The sequence below is a fragment of the Cryptomeria japonica genome, chromosome 1 (genome assembly GCF_030272615.1).
Source record: "Cryptomeria japonica chromosome 1, Sugi_1.0, whole genome shotgun sequence".
Classification (NCBI taxonomy): Eukaryota; Viridiplantae; Streptophyta; class Pinopsida; order Cupressales; family Cupressaceae; genus Cryptomeria; species Cryptomeria japonica.
The window spans coordinates 531,789,960-531,813,626 of NC_081405.1; the positions used below are offsets into that span (position 1 = coordinate 531,789,960).

Sequence of the window (23,667 nt, forward strand, 5' to 3'; positions counted from 1 at the left end):
GGGCATTGTTCAAAAACGAATTTTTTTTACCAAACATTTCAGTGTTATGGTGCTGAACACAGCCTGAATATGCTTAATAAAAAAACCTATTATCTTATAAGGATGATATTATTATTGTGGTGCTGCATACAAAAGCTGAAAATGTTTAACAAAAAAACCTATCATCTTCAAGGGTTGAAAATTTTGTTAATGATCTTATTGACTTGTTTTTTGTGCCCGTTGAAATTCTGTTTTCCAATCTATGTGGTGGGCTTCGAATTAGCTGTATGCTATGTTTTCTTTGTCATCAATGCTTTGGAAAGTTGAGAGTTATTTTTGGCATTCTCATTCAATGGAGTTTACTAGATGTTGTAGGAAATAATATCATGTTGTGTGATAGTGTTATTTTATAGATTGTTCTGCCAAAATGTTCTGTTTGAATTTGATTCCAGCTTGTCATGTTTCTAATGTTTGAAGATTTTCTAAGAACTATAAATCCTCAATATAGTCATTTTATTTTTGAATCTGCCTGTTTTTTAACAATATTTTATCTCGTATTGCATATGTATATATGATTCTACCTTGGACTGACAATCAATCTATTTCAGGATCTTATGCGCCCTTTTATTACAAAGCTTTGAACTCTCAGTCACATTTTAATGTGTGTGGCTGATAGAGGGAACTATGACTGTTTCAACAACTTGCAAGACTCGGGATCCATACATCATTGTCAAAGCCCATAACCTTATAAAACTTTTGTCAAGGAGTATATACCAGCACCACAAGTAAGTTTGCTGTATAATCTAGCCAAAAAATATCTTCTTTCAAGCTTATGTCTATCACATTCTAGAGACAAGTATTGCATCAGAGTTATTATGCATTTGTTGAGAAATTCAAAATTTTGCTACTGGCCTACACATGGTGTTGAAATTGGGAAATTTTTGAAACTCTATTAATAAGTCTAATATAATATCACAATTTTTGTAAATTTCTTTAGTCTTCAGTGAACTGAGATTCGAGTTGTTATGGTTTGTTAGGCAATTAAGATACTAGATGATGAGATGCAGTGTGATATTATCAAAATTGTTAGCATCATCCAAAATAAGGTAATTTTTTTTTCTTACTTGGTTGTTTTACATGGGTTTGTATTATTGTTACTTTTATTCTGTGGTTTATTGGAAATTCAATTGTTCCTATGCCATATAAATATGGATAGGAATGTCTACTATAATAAAGATTCAAAAAAATTCTGCTCCATTTTGAGAACACATGCCTGTTATGCTAGACAAAATAGCGTGAGAGCTACATACCGTTAACAGCAGAGTTACATGGAAAATATTGAACTACAAAGGCTAGAAAAGATAACATCTGAACAAGTCAGAAGACTCAAAGAGCCCATATTCTTCCAAAAACAATAATATTAAGCAAAGGTGCCTGATAAGATCTTGAACATGCATTAAGCAAGTCATTGTCGATCAGCACAGCCTGACCTCTTCGAAAAATATTCAACTCCCCCAGCAAGAGGGAAGAAGGATCCTTCACTAAAGTTTGTGTTTCATCCTTTAATCCAAAAAAATTAAAATGCGGACAGCCTTGTCTTACCCCACAGCCCTTCGTAATTGCCTCCAATAATCCACTGTAAGTGCTATTCCCTTCTTATTTTTACGGGTGAAAATTTAATTCTTTCTGTGTAGATGCTTAAACAGCATTAATGCCATTCCAAGCTGCACGCTTTTAGAACCATTGCCACTCCTCAAGCAACATCGTAAGATTGCTAAAACCCGCATACCCAAAGGAACAGCAAGGCGTGATGTATGACTACCCATGGAAGCCTCCAACAGCAATAAATGAGCCGGACTCCTAACATATATCAAAATTAACACATCCCACTTATACCAAACTTAACACAAAGCTAAATGATAATAACAACATACAATCCCAGACATGCAACTGACATTCATTCATAAAAGCACCCACACTCACATATTCCTCGCACTGATGCAGAGCTTATAGAATAAAAATTAGTTTTATAGTTATTGCTTACATAATTTAGAAAGAAAAACAAAGTGTCGGAGAACAAAACGAATGGATACTAAAGAAAAAAGACGAACTAGCGAGTTGCAAAGAAAATTGACCTGAAAATCTTCGCAGGCGGAGCTTCAGAGCATCAGAGGCGCCCAAATACTCTTCCTAGCAACTGACTATCCCAACACAGACAGAATATCAGGACTTCGACAAACAGTAATAAATTACACCTAAAAACCTCAAAAAAGAGAAACCGAAAAACAAAGAATGTGGAAATGGCTGTACCTTTGGGAAAACTGAACCAAATCGGAGCCGTTTGCTTTGTTAAAAGAGACATTATCATGAAACTTACGATCTTGGTAAAAAAGCATCCACCCAGAGATAATGTCTAACAGGATACAGTTGAATATATTTATTCAAACATCAGATTGATATACGCAAACCATGAAATTGAAATTTGGGAGAATACAGCGACCTTTACACGTCCAACGATTTGAAGGAGTTTGCACTATTAATAGGGGTTAAAAAGATCAGGGGAAAAAATTACAATTGGGCATACACTATTAGCATACCTATATTTAAACCAGATTAAATCCCAAGCTAGCCATTAATGAACGCGCCCAGAAAGAGGAATGGACGTGATTTACATGGTTTAGCGCTACGACACACTGGACTGCATAATGCAGAAAAATGGCCAGAGGTTTATCCATTAATGATGCAACCTCACTAGCACGACAGATGTCTCTGCATTTTCTATCTTGGGAGGTGTTCCTGCCGATGGGCAGGATATTTATGCATCCGTTGGATGCATTTTCTCTTTTTAACTACCTAGCCAATCACGTTTAAGAATTTTATAAATTTGTAAACAGTTCTATAGTTTCAATGTTTATTTATATTTAAATAATTTAAACAAAATTATTTATTTGTTCTCCTATTGGTTAATAGGAGTCACAGTCACTATAAAAATTAAATTTATTTAATTTTAATTAAAGATTTAATAAAATTTTCTAAATTTACACAGGGCATTGTTTTATTTTTCAGTACAACATTTATTACAAAGACGGTTGGAAATCCCATTGGATAATACATGGAGTAAAGAAATCCCATGGAATAATAAATGGAGTTAAAAAAATTTGTGAGCAAGTACCAAAATCTTTCCTGTTGGAGACAAGCAAGTACAAAGCCCCAATCTGATGGGGACCATTTGTATTGCCAAAATCTTCACAAATCTTCTTCATTAAATGGGTACTGAATACGTATGCTTTTTAGCATTCACAAATATCATATTTTTATTGGTTGTGTAGCGTTCATTTATTCTTTATCATTGTCCTTCTCCTGCTCAACAAAGAGGCACTGACTAAGCAACAATGTAAAACGCACTACTTAGCCTAGCCTATGCCTATGTCCCTCTGCAATCAGGGACCACTGTGTCGTAGACCGTGCAAAAGTTATTGTGGGAAAAACGTCGTCCTCCCCGTCATTGCCACCATCATTGCCACCGTCCATCCTCCCCGCAGCCCTGTGGTAATGCCCCGCAGTAATTTAAGGTAATTTTAATTATATTTGTATATTAGTATATTTTATTTATATTATATTTTTTATTTTTAAATATATTTTATTTATAAATAAAAATTTTAAACTTGATTTTATTACATTAATCTAAAAGAATATTTAAACATAAAACAACAAGATATTTTTTAAATTGTAATAAATTTAAGTTTTTTATAAGTTTATGATATGTTTAAAAAATTTATAAAACATACACTTTTTTATATTTTTTAAACTTTATATTTTTAATAATTCTTTTTATAAATATATGATATGTTTTATAAATTTATAAAACAATTTTTTATATATTTTTTTAACTTTATTTCATATTTTTTATATAATATATTTAATACTCTTTAATTATATTTTTGGTATAATTTTTTAATATTATATTATATTTTTTAATATTTAAATGAATATTAGTGTATTATCACATAAAGATTTATGATAAACGAACATAAAATAAAATAATATGAATTTTATGATATTTAATTTTTATTGATGTTGTTTTATTTTTATTTTTTATTTTTACTATATACACAAAAGAAAATAGGGATTCTCAAGTAGGGGAAGAGCACCAGTAGCTGTCATAGCTAACTTCGCGCACCCACAGATCCTAAACGATATATCGAATTTTGATTTTTTTTTTTGGTTGTCTTTGTATGCGACTTAACTTCTTAAACCTATTGATCTGGCTTCTGGGTAGTAATGATCCAATCTCTATGGGTCGTTATGTGTCGAAAGGTCAAAAAGTGGTCATTTCAAAGTGTCAACCGATACTTGACCGCTTTTGCACCAATACCCGCACACCAAAACACCAATATCCATTTATAAAATACCTAAAAACTAATATATATTTTCACCTTTTTATAATTAACCTAAAAAAATTATGACATGCATATAATTTTAAAAAATGATAAATGTAAAAAAGTTTAAAATGGGTGGTCAAAAAACATGTTGACCACCCATAACCCCCTTCCCGCGGATGTATGGTGGCCCCATATGGCACGAACTCCCGCTATCTTTTTTTTCCCTAAAAACTTAGGGAAATAAATTGTTTCCCTAGCATTTGCACTCGCAACTTAGGGAAATAAACTGTTTACGTCAACGGCTCCTCTGCAACCTCCATCAACAGCCTCCTCCTCAACTTCGGCCTTTGACGGCCTCCTCTGCAACCTTGGCCTTCGGTAGCCTCCTCCGCAACCTCGGCCTCCTCTGCAACCTTCGTCGGCGGGCTCCTCCACAACCTCGTCCTTCCCTGCAACCTCCGTCAGCGGCCTCCTCCGCAACCTCGGCTCCCAAGTAACGATAAATCGTCCATATTGCATATTGGATGTCCAATGACGGTTTTGCTCCTTCGCAGCTGCATTATGCTTTGTCTATTGATGATTTCTTCGTATGCGGTTTAGGGTTTCCTTTCAATGCTCTGTTAATGCCGAAATCCTGACACAGAATGGCAAAACAATTGAATATCTCTTCGTTTACTTCAAAACCCCTTCATTATTTTTCATTTCATTTTTTGGTTGCATTGTTAAATGGTGTTTCTCTCTTTATAATGCCGAAATCATTACAGTTAATGCAAAAAAAATTGATTATTGTTCATAATAGTTTGAAACCCCTTCATTATTTATCATTTCCTATTATGGGTGCATTGTCAAATGGTGTCTCTATGTTTATAATGCCGAAATCATTACAGTGAATGCAAAAAAGTTTGATTATTGTTTATAATTGTTCGAAATCCCTTCATTATTTATCATTTCCTTTTATGGGTGCTTTGTTAAATGGTGTCTCTCTATTCATAATGCCGAAATCATTACAGTGAATGCGAAAAAAATTGATTATTGTTTATAATTATTTGAAACCCCTTCATTATTTATCATTTCCTTTTATGGGTGCGCTTTTAAATGGCGTCTCTCTATTTATAATGCCAAAATCATTATAGTGAATGCGAAAAAAATTGATTATTGTTCATAATAGTTCGAAACCCCTTCATTATTTATCATTTCCTTTTATGGGTGGGCTGTTAAATGGTGTCTCTTTGTTTATAATGTCGAAATCATTACAGTGACTCTGAAAATAACTCATTATTGTTCATAATAGTTTGAAACCCCTTCATTATTTATCGTTTCCTTTTATGGGTGGGTTGTTAAATGGTGTCTCTCTGTTTATAATGTCAAAATCATCATAGTGACTGCGAAAATAATTGATTGTTGTTTATAATTGTTCGAAACCCCTTCATTTTTTATCATTTCTTTTTATGGGTGCATTGTTAAATTATGTGTCTTTGTTTATAATGCAGAAATCAGTATAGTGAATGCGAAAATAATTGATTATAGTTCAGAATTGTTCGAAACCCCTTCATTATTTATCATTTCTTTGTATGGGTGCATTGTTAAATGGTGTCTCTCTGTTTATAATGCCGAAATCATTACAGTGCATGCGAAAATAATTGATTATTGTTCATAATTGTTTGAAACCCCTTCATTATTTATCATTTCTTTTTATGGGTGTGATGTTAAATGGTGTGTATCTGTTTATAATGTCGAAATCATTACAGTGAATGCGAAAATAATTGACTATTGTTCATAATTATTTGAAACCCCTTCATTATTTATCATTTCCTTTTATGTCTGCATTGTTAAATGTTGTCTCTCTGTTTATAATGCCAAAATCATAAAGTGAATGTGAAAATAATTGACTATTGTTCGTAATTGTTTGAAATGCCTTCATTATTTATCATTTCCTTTTATGGCTGTGTTTTTAAACGTTGTATCTCTGTTTATAATGCCAAAATCATTACAGTGAATGCAAAAATAATTGATTATTGTTCATAATTGTTCGAAACCCCTTCATTATTTATCATTTTCTTTTATGGCTGCGTTATTAAATGTTGTCTCTCTGTTTATACTGTCAAAATCATTACAGTGAATGCGGAAAAAAATGGACTATTGTTCATAATTGTTCAAAACCCCTTTATTATTTAGCATTACACACACACACACACACACACACACACACACACACACACACACACACACACACACACACGTGCGTGCGTGTGTGTGTGTGTTGTTAAATGGTGTCTCTCTATTTATAATGCAGAAATCATTGTTCATAATTATTCGAAACCCCTTCATTATTTATCATTACATATATACAGATATACATATATACACACATGTGTGTGTGTGTACACGTGGCATGAACTCCCGCCATCCTTTTGGCCCTAAAACTCAGGGAAATGAAGATTTTTTGTGGCATTTTCATTGTTTTCTCTGCCTTCAATTTGTTAATATACTCACTGTAAATAATATTCTCAGGCATAACATGTAGTACTTCCATTAAATTTCATATGAGAAATACAATAACATCATTCAGCCATTTACTCATTTTGTTTTCAGCTATATGGTTATTGTCTATATTATCATGCATATAGAAATAGAGACACAATACCATTTTATTTTGTTCAAAGATGTTCAATGATGAGTTACAAAAATAGATTTGTTTTTCATCATTTATCTCAATGGCATTGAGGGTTTCATTTCAATGATCTCTCTTTGTATATATATTTATACGGTAGCATTTTTGTTGTTGTTGAAAGATGTTCAATGATGTAATTGTTCACTATCTAGTAGAATATCAACAATATCCAATTTTCAATCACATCATAGTTCACTATCTCATGCTTCTAGTTTCTCTCCTTGTTATATAATGTTTCAAGTTTTGTACCTGTGTGTGTGTGTGTGTGTGTGTGTGTCTATGTGTGTGTGTGTGTACACACACACACACACACACACACACACACACACAACATAGTCACATACTTATAACTCCTGCATGGCTTTTTTGAGTTCTCTGGCTATATGGTTAATGTTATATAATGTTTCATTTTGTACCTATGTCTGTGTGTGTGTGTGTGTGTGTGTGTGTGTGTGTGTGTGTGTGTGTGTGTGTGTGTGTGTGTGTGCATCACAGTTACACACTTACAACTCCTACATGGCTTTTTTGAGTTCTCTGGCTATATGGTTATTGTCTATATTATCATGCATACACAAATAGAGACACAATAGCATTTTATTTTGTTGAAAGATGTTCAATGATGAGTTACAGAAATAGATTTGTTTTTCAACGTTTCTCTCAATGGTATTGAGGGTTTCATTTAAATGATCTATCTCTCTTTATATATTTATACGGTACCATTATTTTTTTGAAAATCATGTTAAATGATGGAATTGTTCACTATCTAATAGAACATCAACAATATCCAGTTTTCAATCACATCACAGTTACATATTTTACTCCTACATCTCATGCTTTTAGTTTGTCTCCTTGGTATATACAATTTCAAGTTCTCTGCCTATATGGTTATTGTATATATATATATATATATATATATATATATATACACACGTATATGTATACATGAAGAAACACACAATAGCATAATATATTCTATAACGATGGTTGATGCGAGTTCTCTAGCTATATGGTTATTGTCTATATATATTTTTACATGTATATGGGCAATAACCATATAGCCACAAAACTTGTTGTAATCAACAATAGTTTCCTTATTCAAGCGCAGTCATTCAGATTGGTACACATTGAATAACTAAATTCTTTCTACAGTCAATGTTAAATGTTATAAATCTTTCAATTTAAATTATACTGTTTTCAGTAAACCAATATTTCTTTCAATATAGTCACTGTAAATAATATTAATAGCCATGTTGGATGTCCAATGATGGTTTATGCTCCTTCGTAGCTGCATTATGCTTTGTATATTGATGATTTCTTTGTGTGCGATTTACAATTTCATTTCAATGCTCTCTTATAGTTTAGTGTTCCTATATGTTTGTCATCCACACACACACACATACATATATGGTTATTTTCCATACACACATACACACACACATATACATGTGTGTGTGTGTGTAGAATAAAACTAAAAAATTCGGAGCAATGGAGGTTTGCATATTCAATATGACATGAACGAATGTTTCCCACAAAAATTCAAATTTGAAAATTGGTAGCTACCACAATTGAATGCATTGCACATTCAAATTATATTATAAGACAAAATTTTCCATGTCACTTTGATTACAATCCAATTCATGGCATATTTTTGAATTCTACAAATTCCCTTTGCACATTCCTTAGGTAACTATTTCTTTGCAATATGTATGTACGGTATACATGCGCATATGCATATGTATGTATATGTGCAATTCTATGTACATGCGCATATGTATGTAGCTAGATATGTATATGTATGTACTTATGCATTCAATAATTTATGGATGATTTGTTGTTACAACGTTACGCTACCCTCGAATATTGTTGTTTTTTGCAGGCATGCTAGAGCATCAAGGGAAGAACCATACTTGTGGAAGATCGTCATATCAATGTAAATGTGTTTATTAACACACTTCAATTCTTTGGAGATTATGCCTTTAATGCTTACATTTTATATTAATTTATGTAGATATCTTAGGTAGTTATGCATTTCTTATTAAATGTGTTTCTTAACACACATTAGTTTGTTTTGCATTTTGTTGTGATTGTTATGGTAGGCAATGATCTAGGACTCACTATGTCAAAGTGACGACAACTAGCATGCCTCTCAGGTAAAGTCCATATGACTTTATGACTTTACTTTGGTAATGATCTAGTGGACAATGCAATTTGTGAATTGTTTATGTTTCAATTTCTAAATTGTTTGTGTTTCAATTTGTTTAAATTTCTCACTTAGTTCATATGTTTTAATCTTCTCTTTGTTGGAATTGTACTTTTGCAATGATCTAGTAGAAAATGCAATTTTTGACTTGTTTATGTTTCAAATTCAGAATTTTGTTCTTTTTCAATTTATTTAAATTCCTCACTTAGTTCATATGTTTCAATCTTCTCTTTTTTTGATCTATATTTTGGCAATGATCTAGTAGACAATGCAATTTCTTATTTGTTTATGTTTCAATTTCTGAATTGTTTGTGTTTCAATTTGTTTAAATTCCTCACTTAGTTCATATTAATGCAAGAAACACACTTAGTTCACATTGATCAAAAGGAAGTGTCCTATTTGAGAAAAAGAACCAGACAAAGAATTGTCTTATATTGCCTTAAAAGATGTCTTGTTAGATACTGCTAAGAAGGATAACTTGGCAGGTAACAAGATATCTTGTAAGGCAGTAGAAAATAGTTCTTTGTCTGGTGCCTTTTTACAAATGGGACACTTCCTTTTATCATTTCGATGCAATGACCTAGTAAACATATTACACACTGCAATTTATATATGATGACTGCAATTTGAATACTTATAATATGATGACTACAACTTGAATATTTATAAGTGTTCAAATTTCTCACTATCAAAAGAGGACATATCAGTGGCATGTGAATAATCAAATGCCATTGATATGGCCTTTTTGATAGTGAGTAATTTGAACACTTATGTGGCCTTTTTTGACAGTGAGAAATATACGAGATCAATTCAACTGATATATGAGAAATATCACAACACAGAAAACAAACATATCAGATTTACAACAACACCATCAATTCATTGGAATATCCATCTGATATATCTGAAAACAACAGAGTTCTGAACACATTGCAAAATATGGCAGTATGTCATTCTATAATCACATCACAGTTATATTGAAACTCAAAATCTGATCTCCATTTGGGTATTAATCACATCACGGTTATATCAATTCTCCATTTGGGTATTGAATGGAGGAGGTGTGACAAATCCAACCCCAACGGACTGTGGCCTACTAGGGCCTGGCCCACCAAAATTGTTTTCTTCGCTGGAAGGGGTTTGTAAGCAGCTTGCTATTTGAGCAAGGAATGCCTGGTTTACACCTGAAGTAAGTTGCATGGTGTCTGAGGGTCTAGGTGCAGTCCCAACCTGCATAGTATTAATAGCTGCAAAGGCTGGGGACAAGAGGTTTATCATTTCCATGAGAATTGGGTGTCGGATGGGTAGAGGTTCTACGACTGTGGCAACATATTTTGTCCTCTTCGTACGCTTGGCTGCCTTTTCAGCTTTCATCCTCTCCTTCTCAAGCTTTGCTTCTGCATCTTTCTTTGCCTTGTCTTGTCTTCAAATGAACTTGTCTTGGGAATCCTGCAATTTTTTGGCCTATTTTTCCACCCTCATAGCCTCCTTTTCTATCGCTTCTGCTTCACGTTGTGCCTTCCTCTGTCTCATCTGCTCTTTCTTTCGCTCTACCAATTCCTCTTCTCTTTTCCTTTCAGCCTCTTTATCGTTTCTCCATTGAATGTACTCATCAGATGTCAAGATCTGTGACTGGCTACTAAGACATAGAACCCCTTTCTTACCTCCATGTGAAGATTGATTCATTCTCTGCACTAGAAGTCTTAAGAATTGGTTGATTTGCCTTGGCTATTGTTGCCCATCCTTTTGTGTGCATGACACAAACTCAGGTTCATCTTCACTTATGTGAACTTTGTCTTCACCATCAACACCATCTTGTTGCTCCCAGTTTACTGCATTGGTGAAGCAATGAATGACATCTGTTGGATCAATTTCTGGCAGACTTGGCATGGAAAGTGTTTCATCATCACAGTTGGCTACATCTTAGGTCCACTCCAGTATGTCAGCTTGTATTGGCAAAGACATGCATGTTGATGTATTTTTGAAACCCTCATTTGGCTGGCTGGTATGTGGGGGCAGACCTGCTTCGGCAGTTTCTGGTGTCAAACTTGTACCCTCAATTGTTGCTTATGTTTCCCTATGGAGCTCTACAAAATCTTGAATCTCTTCCTCATTATAACCTGCCAATCGCAAGCATGCTTCCGCTGCCATATACTTTGGTTCTTCATCCCTTGAAGCAGCATCATGTTCTGTTCCAACCTCAAATGCTTCACTTGGTCTCATATCATTCTGCAATGCATTTCGGTTAAGTGGCCAAATCCCTGTCCTATGGAAGCCACTGATTATATTATCCAGTGTCAATGCTTGGACAAACACCTTGCTCGCAAGAGTTGCCAACTCTTCCCTTCCAATTTTAATTTGTGGGAACTTAGAAATCCATATACTCCTTTGCTGTTTGAAATAATTTTTGAAAGGTGAGAATACAGAGACATCAAGTGGCTACAGTTTGTGGCTTGTATGAGCCGGAAGGGTCATCAAATAAATACCTATCTGCCTTGCTTCTTCAATTGTCTTGAAGGCTACATGGCTACCATGACCGTCAAAGATCAGTAGGGCCCTATGTGAGGGTGAAACTCCACCAGGGACTGAACATGCAAAATGTTCCAAACAATTTAAGAACAACTCCTTCGTCATCCATGCATGTTCTTGGACTACCATGCATGCTCCTGGCTCGCAGTTTTCTATGTAGTTTCAGATATGCCTCTTAGATTTGAACAAATAAAATCCAGGAATGTTGAAACCACATGCACTAACACATGCCAAAATAGTGATCCACTCTCTACTCTTCGAAATTAGGTGTGGTACACACCTTTGCCTCAATTTGGCTATCACTCTCATTCCACAATTCCTCCCAGCTTGCACACCAGTCTCATCACAATTCCAAATCTGACTCCTACCATAGTGATTGAGGTTGTACATTAACTCCAAGTTGTCATAGAAAGAGGCAACAATAGAAGGTCAAAGCATAATAGCCCTATCGAAGTCCACTCCTTATGTTGTTCTCATCGTCAGATCAGGGTGCCTTCATGTAAAACTTGCCCACCATGACCTCCATGGCATCCTGGTCTTGAATGGATTAGGCCTATTCTTGGTCATTTATGCAACAGTTGACTGAAGTTGACTGATTTGGAGACCGTGACCAATTTCAGCCATGTCTTTGCACCATTGAACAACTGCATCCTCCTCCTCTGCTGATAAAATGGTGCGTGGACCCCTCACAGTCGTAGTTGTGGTTCCCATCAGCCATGCCCTCAAAGAAGCAATGGGGATACTATATTTGATTGATGTGCCTCTAAGAGACATGTGCCTATCTTCTATGCATGATATTGCCTCTTTCATGTCAGATATGCTCCATTTTGTTTTGGGATCCTTTGAGGCCACCTGTACTTGTGGTGTTTGTGGAATATAATTTGAATCTATAGTAGGATGGTCATGTGCAGCAGTAGTTTCCACATCAGTTGCATTGTTAGGTGAGTGGTCATCTACAACAGGAGTCAGTGGGTCTTCATTTTGGACAAAATTATCTTCATCAGGGAAGTGCACCCCACGAGTGACTCTAACTGTTCGACATCTAACAAACCTATTTCCCTTTCTACCTCATGCCATTATCTTTAGTGAACTTGCAACAGATCATTGAAATGAAACCCTCAATGCCATTAAGATAAATGATGAAAAAAAAATCTATTTCTGTAACTCATCATTGAACAAAATAAAATGGTACTGTGTCTTTATTTCTGTATGCATGAAAATATAGACAATAACCATATAGCTAGAGAACTAAAAAAATCCATGCAGAAGTTCAGTATGTAACTGTGATGTGATTGAAAATTGGATATTGTTGATATTGTATTAGATAGTGAACAATTACATCATTGAACATCTTTCAACAAAAAAAAATGCTACAATATAAATATATATACAAAGAGAGATCATTGAAATGAAACCCTCAATGTCATTGAGATAAATGATGAAAAACAAATCTATTTTTGTAACTCATCATTGAACATTTTTCAACAACAAAAAAAATGCTACCATATAAATATATATAGAGAGACAGATCGTTGAAATGAAACCCTCGTGCCATTGAGATAAATGAAGAAAAACAAATCTATTTCTGTAACTCATCATTGAACATCTTTCAACAACAACAAAAATGCTACCATATAAATATATATAGAGAGACAAATCATTGAAATGAAACCCTCAATGCCATTGAGATAAATGATGAAAAACAAATCTATTTCTACAACTCATCATTGAACATCTTTCAACAAAAAAAAAATCTACCATATAAATATATATAGAGAGACAAATCATTGAAATGAAACCCTCAATGCCATTGAGATAAATGATGGAAAACAAATCTATTTCTGTAACTCATCATTGAACATCTTTCAACAAAAAAAAATGCTACTGTATAAATATATATACAGAGAGAGATCATTGAAATGAAACCCTCAATGCCATTGAGATAAATGAGGAATTGGATATCTATTTCTGTAACTCATCATTGAACATCTTTCAACAACAACAAAAATGCTACCGTATAAATATATATAGAGAGACAAATCATTGAAATGAAACTAGCAATGCCATTGAGATAAATGATGAAAAACAAATCTATTTCTGTAACTTATCATTGAACATCTTTCAACAACAAAAAAATGCCACCGTATAAATATATAGAGAGAGACAGATCATTGAAATGAAACCATCAATGCCATTGAGATAAATGATGAGAAACAAATCTATTTCTGTAACTCATCATTGAACATCTTTCAACAACAAAAAAAATGCTACCGTATAAATATATAGAGAGAGACAGATCATTGAAATGAAACCCTCAATGCCATTGAGATAAATGATGAAAAACAAATCTATTTCTGTAACTCATCATTGAACATCTTTCAACAAAAAAAATGGTATTGTGTCTCTATTTCTGTATGCATGAAAAAATAGACAATAACCATATAGCCAGAGAACTCAAAAAATCCATGTAGGAGTTCAGTATGTAACTGTGATGTGTGTGTGTGTGTGTGTGTGCATATATATATAGACACACATAGACATAGGTACAGAACTTGAAACCTTATATAACAACGAGAAAAACTACAAGCACAAGATGCATGAGTGGAAGATGTAACTGTGATGTGATTAAAAAGTGGTTATTGTTGATATAGTATGAAGATGCAGATTCATTTCTCAAATGAGTAAATGGTTGAATGATGTTGTTGTATTTCTCATATGAAATTTAATGGAAGTACTACATGGTATGCCTGATAATATTATTTACAATGAGTATATTAAAAAATTGAAGGTAGAGCAAACAATGAAAATTCCACAAACAATCTTCATTTCCCTATGTTTTGAGGGCAAAAAAGATAGCGGGAGTTTGTGCAACATGGGCCCATAGCATGTCTATGGAAAGGATGTTATGGGCGTTCAACATATTTTTTGACCACCCATTTTAAACTTTGTAATAAAAGTTGTCTGGCCTGGTGTGTATATATATGTGTGTGTGTGTGTGTGTGTGTGTGTGTGTGTGTGTGTGTGTGTGTGTGTGTGTGTGTGTGTGTGTGTGTGTGTGTGTGTAGCCAATATATAGTCACTATAAGTAATAGTATCAGGCATACACATTATTGTAATGATAAATCACTAGTACATTCAGAGCTGATTTCCGATGGCCGTTTATCAGATTTGCGATGCATTTTCGTCAGAGTGCCGACAAAATCAACCGTTGAAAACTCGACGTCGGATTGGTTGACGATGCCATGCCCATTGGAAATACGACAATCCAATGGACTCTACCAATGGTCAAAGAAGTCATCGGAATCAGTAGATTTCGTCGCAAAGTCGACGACGATTTGGAACTTCGCACCGACGTTGATGTTGTTTATCCGACGTTTGTGTCATCAGTCCATTCAGAGACATCGACGATCGTCCGACTACGAAGTACCATGGCACGTACAACATCCTCATCGGATGTTTGTGTTGTTTGAGTCGGAAGTGCGACGACTCCAAAACATTTCATCGACGAGAATGATGTATGTCTATCGATTACATCATCGGTCGAAAGCTTGGTATTCGTCGTAATTTAGACGATGATAATTTTTATCAAAAAAAAAAATTATTATCACCGAAGATAATTATTATCATTGATATAAAAGAGCCATCGAAGGAAGGAAACACCGATGAATTCCAGAAAGGACTCACCGAAGATAATAACTTCATCGACAAAATATATCGAAGAAAGCAGAGAGGGTTTTCATCGACGGGAAAAGTTCTCGAGGAAACAATACTATCGGTGCAACATAAAAAGGACCCATCGAAAGAAGTGTTTTCATCGAAAGAATAATATCGATCAAACAAAAGGAAGCTACATCGATAAAAGATATCGACGAGGATATAGGTTTTGAGGAGGTTAAAAGGCATGTTCTTGATATGTGTGGTTTTGTCGATGTAACTTTATCGGTGAAGAACGATAAGGGAAAATAAAGAAAAGCTTCGGTGAGATAATAGACTCATTCATTGACGAGGCATAGTGATATCAATGAAAGAAGTATTTCGATGGAAAAATAAAGGAGGACACTGAAGCCCAAGGTTTCTTTGACATAAGAGCCATCGAAGGAAGGAAACGCCAATGAATTCCAGAAAGGACTCATCGAAGATAATAACTTCATCGACAAAAGATATCCAAGAAAGTAGAGAGGGTCTTCATCGATGGTAAGAGTTCTCGAGGAAATAATACTATCGGTGCAACATAAAAAGGACCCACCGAAAGGAGTGTTTTCATCGAAAGAATAATATCGATCAGACAAAAGGAAGCTACATCGATAAAAGATATCAATGAGGATATAGGTTTTGAGGAGGTTAAAAGGCATGTTCTCGATATGTGTGGTTTTGCCGATGTAACTTTATCGGTGAAGAATGATAAGGGAAAATAAAGAAAAGATTCATTGAGATAATAGACTCATTCATCAACGGGGCATAGTGATATCGATGAAAGAAGTATTTCGATGGAAAAATAAAGGAGGACACCAAAGCCCAAGGTTTCTTCGACATAAGAGCCATCGAAGGAAGGAAATGCCGATGAATTCTAGAAAGGACTCACCGAAGATAATAACTTCATCGACAAAAGATATCAAAGAAAGCAGAGAGGGTCTTCATCGATGGGAAAAGTTCTCAAAGAAACAATACTATCGGTGCAACATAAAAAGGACCCACCGAAAGGAGCGTTTTCATCAAAAGAATAATATCGATCAGACAAAAGGAAGCTACATCAATAAAAGATATCGATGAGGATATAGATTTCGAGGAGGTTAAAAGGCATGTTCTCGATATGTGTGGTTTTGCCGATGTAACTTTATCGATGAAGAACGATAAGGGAAAATAAAGAAAAGCTTTGGTGAGATAATAGACTCATTCATCGACGGGGCATAGTGATATCGATGAAAGAAGTATTTCGATGGAAAAATAAAGGAGGACACCGAAGCCCAAGGTTTATTCAACATAAGAGCCATTGAAGGAAGGAAACACTGATGAATTCCAGAAAGGACTCACTGAAGATAATAACTTCATCGACAAAAGATATCGAAGAAAGCAAAGAGGGTCTTCATCGATGAGAAAAGTTCTCAAGGAAATAATACTATCGGTGCAACATAAAAAGGACCCACTGAAAGGAGCATTTTCATTGAAAGAATAATATCGATCAGACAAAAGGAAACTACATCGATAAAAGATATTGATGAGGATATACATTTCTAGGAGGTTAAAAGTCATGTTCTCGATATGCGTGGTTTTGCCGATGTAACTTTATCGATGAAGAACGATAAGGGAAAATAAAGAAAAGCTTCGGTGAGATAATAGACTCATTCATCGACGGGGCATAGTGATATCGATGAAAGAAGTATTTTGATGGAAAAATAAAGGAGGACACCAAAGCCCAAGGTTTCTTCGACATAAGAGCCATCGAAGGAAGGAAACACCGATGAATTCCAGAAAGGACTCACCGAAGATAATAACTTCATCAACAAAAGATATCAAAGAAAGAAAAGAGGGTCTTCATCGACAGGAAAAGTTCTCGAGGAAATAATACTATTGGTGCAACATAAAAAGGACCCACTGAAAGGAGCATTTTCATCGAAAGAATAATATCAATCAAACAAAAGGAAGCTACATCAATAAAAGATATCGATGAGGATATAGATTTCAAGGAGGTTAAAAGGAATGTTCTCGATATGCATGTTCTCGATTGCCACAAAAATCAGAAACAAATCCTAGGGAAGGTCACATCGCCATTAAATTTAAATGTGTGCCTGAGTGACTGTTGTCCAAACCGCCATTACTAACTGATTAAATACGCCATAAGTAGTGGATCAACATCAAAGGACAGAACATTAAGGAATTCATAGGCAACGAACTAAAAGTTGGAATTGGGCAAATTCACAGATAAAGCTCAGTAATTCCAAGTAAGTTGTTTGCACACAGACCTCTTTTTTAAAATTCAAATGGAATCATCTAAAACTAATAAGACCAAAAAGGGAAAAGAACCTATTGCTGCAGAAGAAAAACCCAAAAGACAGAAAAGGGAAGGGCATTCTTTGGCCCAAGACCTAACTGACCAGTGGCCATCATCCAGTTTGAGGTCCAAGAAGATTATAGCTGATGAGGAAGGCCTGAAGGACCGGTTTGAGGATCTTGGAGACATATGGACAAAATTGAGAGGGTATGAATTATTCATATATGGGTACAACAGAAGAGTTTCCCCTCAACCTATCAACAATTTATGGCGATTGAACTTAGGAAGGTTAGTTGTGGCTAATGTATTCGTGAATGTGGAGCTCATGAAGGCATTGGCAAACAATTATGACCCTAAAACCAGGACCATATATAACTACATGGGCGAGCCAATTCTTCCAATCACAAAGGAGGTTATTGACACTGTGTTTGAGTTGGATTGGGGATTTGAAGAATTAATTGACCTCAAGAAGTTAACAAGTGAATATTTTAACCTAGAGCACATTTACAAAATGTGGAGACTCCCTATACATAGACCGAGGAATGCAGGGTCCTTAGTGCCACTAGGTCAGGATGACAAAGCTCCCTATGATGTCAACTCTTTCCATCCATATTTCAAGTATACCTATTACTGTGTTGCCCAAGTGCTAGGGATAAAAGCCCATCCTTTGATGGATATTGCAGCCATGGTCATTTGTGCCGATTTGCAGTCTAAGGACCCTCGCTTCTTTGATTTTTCTACTTATTTGATTGAGGTTTTGAATCATGGGTTAGAAAAGTTAAAGGGGGATGTCATCAATGTTCATTTCAAGCATTATTCCTTACTTATGCATATGCTATTGTATGTGGGCCAAGATGAAGGGTTATGGCCAGAAGAGTTATGTGTCAGGACATATGACAATGTTGGGATGAGAAAACCAGTGCAGTAATGGGTTTCTTCATGGGACCAGAGGTATGTGAATAATCAATATTGGCATTTTGAGGAGCTCTTTGTCAAGCCATTATATAGACTGTTGGGATGCCCGTGCGATCATGCCCTTGCACCGAAGGTTCAAAGATTCCTAAGACCAAAAGGTTTCGCTGAAGATCCCTCAATTGAACACAATTGGGGAGATTGGTATTGTTTTTCAGACTGCACACAAGTCAGGGTATATAGGTTTGAAGGGAGACCATACTTACCACCACTTACAGTCCCTAACAGAGTGGTTTGTCTGGAAATTGTGAGGCAACTGTCAATAGTGAATAGAAAACATCTGACAAGCCATGGGAAACAATCAATTGCATCTGGGTTGTTAGTATTTTCAGATTTTATTGTGAAAAGTTCAAAGAGTTATGGCCCGCTGTAGACAAAATTGGATTATTATGGCATGGCTATGGGGGATCCAAGGCCCAATTTTGATCTTGAAGGATACATAAGGATAGCCTGGTCATCACAATAGTTGAAGGCTGGAGAGCATAAATCTTACCTACCGGATGACCTCATTAAGAACATTGGCAAAGAAGAGGCCAAAGTGAAGCAAATAAAGTTTGAGAAAGCAATGCAGGCTTATAAATGGAAGCTTTTTAGAAGGAAAATGGATGAGAATGTGCTACAAAATATTGAAGACCCCTTGGAGTTGGCCAACAAACTTATGGAGCATGAATTGGAGATCCTTGAGGGAGTCCCGCCTCATGTTTTTAGGGATTACATTGATACTATTAGGAATAAAAAGCCTTTGGCTTATATGTCTCTTGCTTCCACATCTGGAATTGTTCCATTCACTCCTCGAGAGGATTACCCCCCTGGTTATGCAGAGGATACACCGATAGACTTGGCAATAGGACAACTGAATGTACGAGAAGTGACTGACATCAGATTCCTGGAGCATGAGGATTTCATTGCTGATAGTGACTTCATTACTTCCAAGGAGTTCACCACATTCCTCTATCAACATAAAGGATCTCAAATTAGGAATAACATGATAAATAGTGAAGAAGAACAACAGCTTCAAAAGTTACAAGAGGAGATGGATCTTGTGATGAGAGAAATGACACCTGAGAAGGGAAGACAATTTCTTAAGGAAGCTGGTGTGCTATTATACTGTGGATGGGACATGAACTCTGCCTTGTTGTTTGATGGATTCCTCAAGAAACATGACCCAGGTAAGCAAATGATGCCAAAAGAGATTGATAAACTCTTTAAAGGATCAGGATATGATCCAGATCAGAAGGTTCTTCTACAGTGGGCTATCTATCCCAAAGATAAAAGACCTATATTGGTTGATACAGAAGAAGCTTTTGGACATTTGATGGTGTAGCAGGTTGGAAAGACTGACCCTAGAACAACTGCCAAACTAAATTTGGATGTCGCTAAACTGAACCAAGATTAGATAGAGTTTCTAGTCTGAGAAAATTCTACATACAAAAGCCTATATGAGAAAATCGATGAAGAAAATAGAGGCTGCAAGCAAGATTGCTTCGAATTGATACAGGTACCAATCAAACAGGGATGACATACGGTGTTGACAAAGATGCCATAGATGCCTTGACAAACGCTATGTATTGGAGGAACAGGGCCGAAAACACATCTCGGCAAGTAAAAAAGGAACAACAAAAGATGGATAAGTTAGTTCTCGAGGTCGTTGAGCATAGATTCAAAAGTATGGTGTAGGTTGCATAAATCTATTGGAAGACATACACTGGAATAGTCAAAGCTTTGAAAGAGCATGAAAGGCTCAGGTCTCGATTGGAAGGCATGATGAATGACAATAGTGTGATGAATCCAGGTGAGAAAATTGAAGCCGAGGCTTACTTGAAGTCCCATGATGAATTGGCAAATCAATTAAGGAAAGAGCTTCAAAAGCTGGACAATGGGAATACCCCTAGGGTGCCCTCTTTTTATAGTAATGGTGAGTTAGTATCGTTGGAACAGTGGAAACAAGAGTTTAGTGATGAGAAGAATCGAGCAGTAGCAGAGTTGGATCGGGACAAAGAATTGTCACTTTGTGTTAACCATATTCTATCCAATCATTTCCAGACAGAAAGAGACATGAGGACACTAAACAATGACCTTCCAATGTATAAAGATGATAAGTACATTGAACACATAGGAATGTTGAACTTGTTTATCTTCCAGTTTGTTAACAAAAGTGCTATTAATAGTTATGTGTTGAAAAGCCACGATGCTTCGTGACAATGTAGACCCTCATATAAATGAGGGAACTTTTGTAACAATAAGGATCATTAGAGAAGAAGTAGAATATAGCCTCAGGCTTACTATTGTACCATTTTGTGAACATACATAATATAATCAGTCGTCTTTCCTTTGTGTATATGATGTGGATTATTGCATCTTTCTATAGGCAGTTACTTGTGATATTATCTAAAGGAGATAAGGTTACTTGTGTTCTTCCAGTAAAACTGTGTTTCATATTGTGGATTTGAATAAAAGATTTACTTGCGAATATAGTTTTGTATATAGTGCGCCTACATATTATCTCAACCATGGTGCGCCTGCATATGTATATAGTTTTGTTTATAGGTGGAAAGCCCGAGGTTCAATGCTGAACTTGGTTGCTCTAATACCATATGTAATATTCCATTAATTCTATACTTAAAGAAAATAAATTGTGATCTATATTATGATAAAAAATTGAGCATTTCAAAATAAAACATAACTACTTCAGTTGAAGGAGAAAACTAACTAAATGTTCTTCAACATAATAAAAATCTAACTAATTTATCTAAAAGGAAGGTAATCTTTTAACAATTAAAAACATTGAACAAATATTATTAAGCTAATCAATATGAGAAAGGAATTCAAATGGCTAGTTTCATTTTTGAGGGAAGAGATAAAGGTTTAGAGGTTACAATTCATTTAACTTTCCAACTGAAGCTTTTTGTATCAAGCCTCGACATAGTTTGGAATAGGGAGAGCATCATCAAGGGCTTCTCCATTTAATCATAGACTTGCCAGTCTCCCATGCCCCTTCCAATTGGAAGAGACCCAACACGTTATTGTTGCAGCATTGTCAAAACTTGACAAGAACAACACCTTATAACCTCAAGAGGCATAGCAGTCATAGGGCAACTCATGTCAAATGTGCAACTCAATACAATAAATAATCTTAGTTTGTAGCCCTATAGAATCATAATGCAATCCATGACCAAGTATGCATACAAGAAACATCTAGTTCTATTAAGGCACAAGCATCAAAGTCAGAGGTTATGACAAGTAGTCAAAAACATCAAGTACAAAAAGGTTAGTCTCAGTCACTAGAACACAATTTGAAACATGCATTAGGAGTTTTCCTCCTTACAGATAGTGCAACATTAAAGAGGTATTATCAAAGCTACAACCACAATTCAAAGAGGAAGCTTACAAAGATAGGACAAAGCTAGGTACAGTCATAAGTCAAGGCAAATACATAGTTGAAACTCAGTCCAAAATAGTGAAGAAGTACAACAAATGACATGAGAAGTCTAAAGAATTATTATAGAAATCATGAGTCAAGGATTAATGAAGAGATTTTTTGCATCCATGATACAATCCTTAAAAGCATCCATGATACAATCTCAAACACACTTTTTACCGTTCTCTTGGTGATTGTGCCCAATTGTGTATGTCTTGCTTATGTATGAAAATGGTATTTTGTAGCTTTCCACCGATGATGTATTTGATATGTCTTTGATTTAGATATGGCATGAGCTTAGTCATAGAGTGAGACTAGGGAGTTGGACCATCTCAACCATGGTGCACCTACATATGTATATAGTTTTGTGTATTTATTAAAGATTTTCATTTAATTTTAATCAACTAAAGAGCAATATTCATGACTTACAAGTAATAAAAAACTTACAAGGATGATGCATATTCATTACTTACAAGTAATAAAAAAACTTACAAGGATGAGGCATATTCATAACTTTTGCAGTCCTACCTTGGATATCAACACTAGAAGCAACTCATATTGTTCGTGTACAGACAAGACAATATGGGAGTTCATTATACCCAACAACTTGTGGTGTTGTTGTTCGTGTTGGCTCTGTTGGACCCTGCAATTAAGATTCAATATACATTATTCAATAAGATTAACTGTGCAACATAATGAAATATTGAAAAGTGTGTTATCTTGTTGAGCTTCGCTTGGTTTCGAGAATAGTTTAATATTCTCTACTTAACAAGGCCAACCACGTGAAGGTGGAAGCTCATTTGGCCCCTCCCCCCCCCCCCCCCCCCCCCCCTAACATCACTCTAAATTCCCCGTAAACATCTTATAACATTCATTCATTCATTCTTTCTACCATTGATAAAATATAGCATTCATTCATTAATATCACATAACGTTCACTAACACATAACATTGATTAACATTAATTAACACACAACATTCATCAATATTAATTAACACATATCATCCATAACCATTAATTAGCACATAATTACATTCACTAACACATAAAAATTAGTCATTATCAAATAAGTTAGATTACAATCATTTCTTTCTTTGTTTTTTCTTTAAAGCTATGAAAAGACTAAGTGGAACATTGGTTTCTTCATCATTTCCCCCCTCTGCAAATGTTCTGCCAACTGCTTGTGATCTCGATGTATGCCTAGTCCTATACTGAGGATGAGGACACTGAAGCGAAGGGGGGTCCTCTACAATAACAAAGAAATGGGTTAAATTCAAAAAAAAAAAATATTATTGTTACAAGTATTTCATTAATTTAGAGAACATAATTGTTGTGCTCTTTACCTGATGGGGCCACACCATTTTGTGTAGCCTCAACCTCAACATGGTGAACACCCTCTAGATCATCTGGAGTTGAAATACTAAAGGTTACATTAATGTTGAACACTAATTGCAATTATATTTGTTTAAAGCAATAACAATGGTCCTCTTTACCTGAGTGGGGAACATCACGTTCTTGATGTTGTG

At 35.2% G+C, this 23,667-nt stretch overlaps 2 long non-coding RNA genes across 3 annotated transcripts in view; one reads left to right on the top strand and one right to left on the bottom strand.

Annotated features, from left to right (window-relative positions):
• Positions 1-591: 591 nt before the first annotated feature.
• LOC131875416 (uncharacterized) overlaps positions 592-23,667 on the top strand; it is a 39,437-nt gene continuing 16,361 nt past the window's right edge. The window contains exons 1-3 of the long non-coding RNA XR_009372239.1: positions 592-764; positions 8,909-8,962; positions 9,129-9,182. This is a non-coding gene — a long non-coding RNA (uncharacterized LOC131875416). The remainder of the gene's footprint in view (positions 765-8,908; positions 8,963-9,128; positions 9,183-23,667) is intronic.
• Positions 1,151-2,808, bottom strand: LOC131073738 (uncharacterized). 2 transcript variants are annotated; one of them, XR_009372237.1, is made up of 3 exons: positions 2,290-2,808; positions 2,115-2,180; positions 1,151-1,839 (listed from the first exon to the last, which is right to left on the bottom strand). It is a non-coding gene; the product is annotated as an uncharacterized LOC131073738 (long non-coding RNA). The 2 variants fall into 2 exon arrangements; XR_009372238.1 differs by having other exon boundaries at positions 2,115-2,176; positions 2,290-2,807.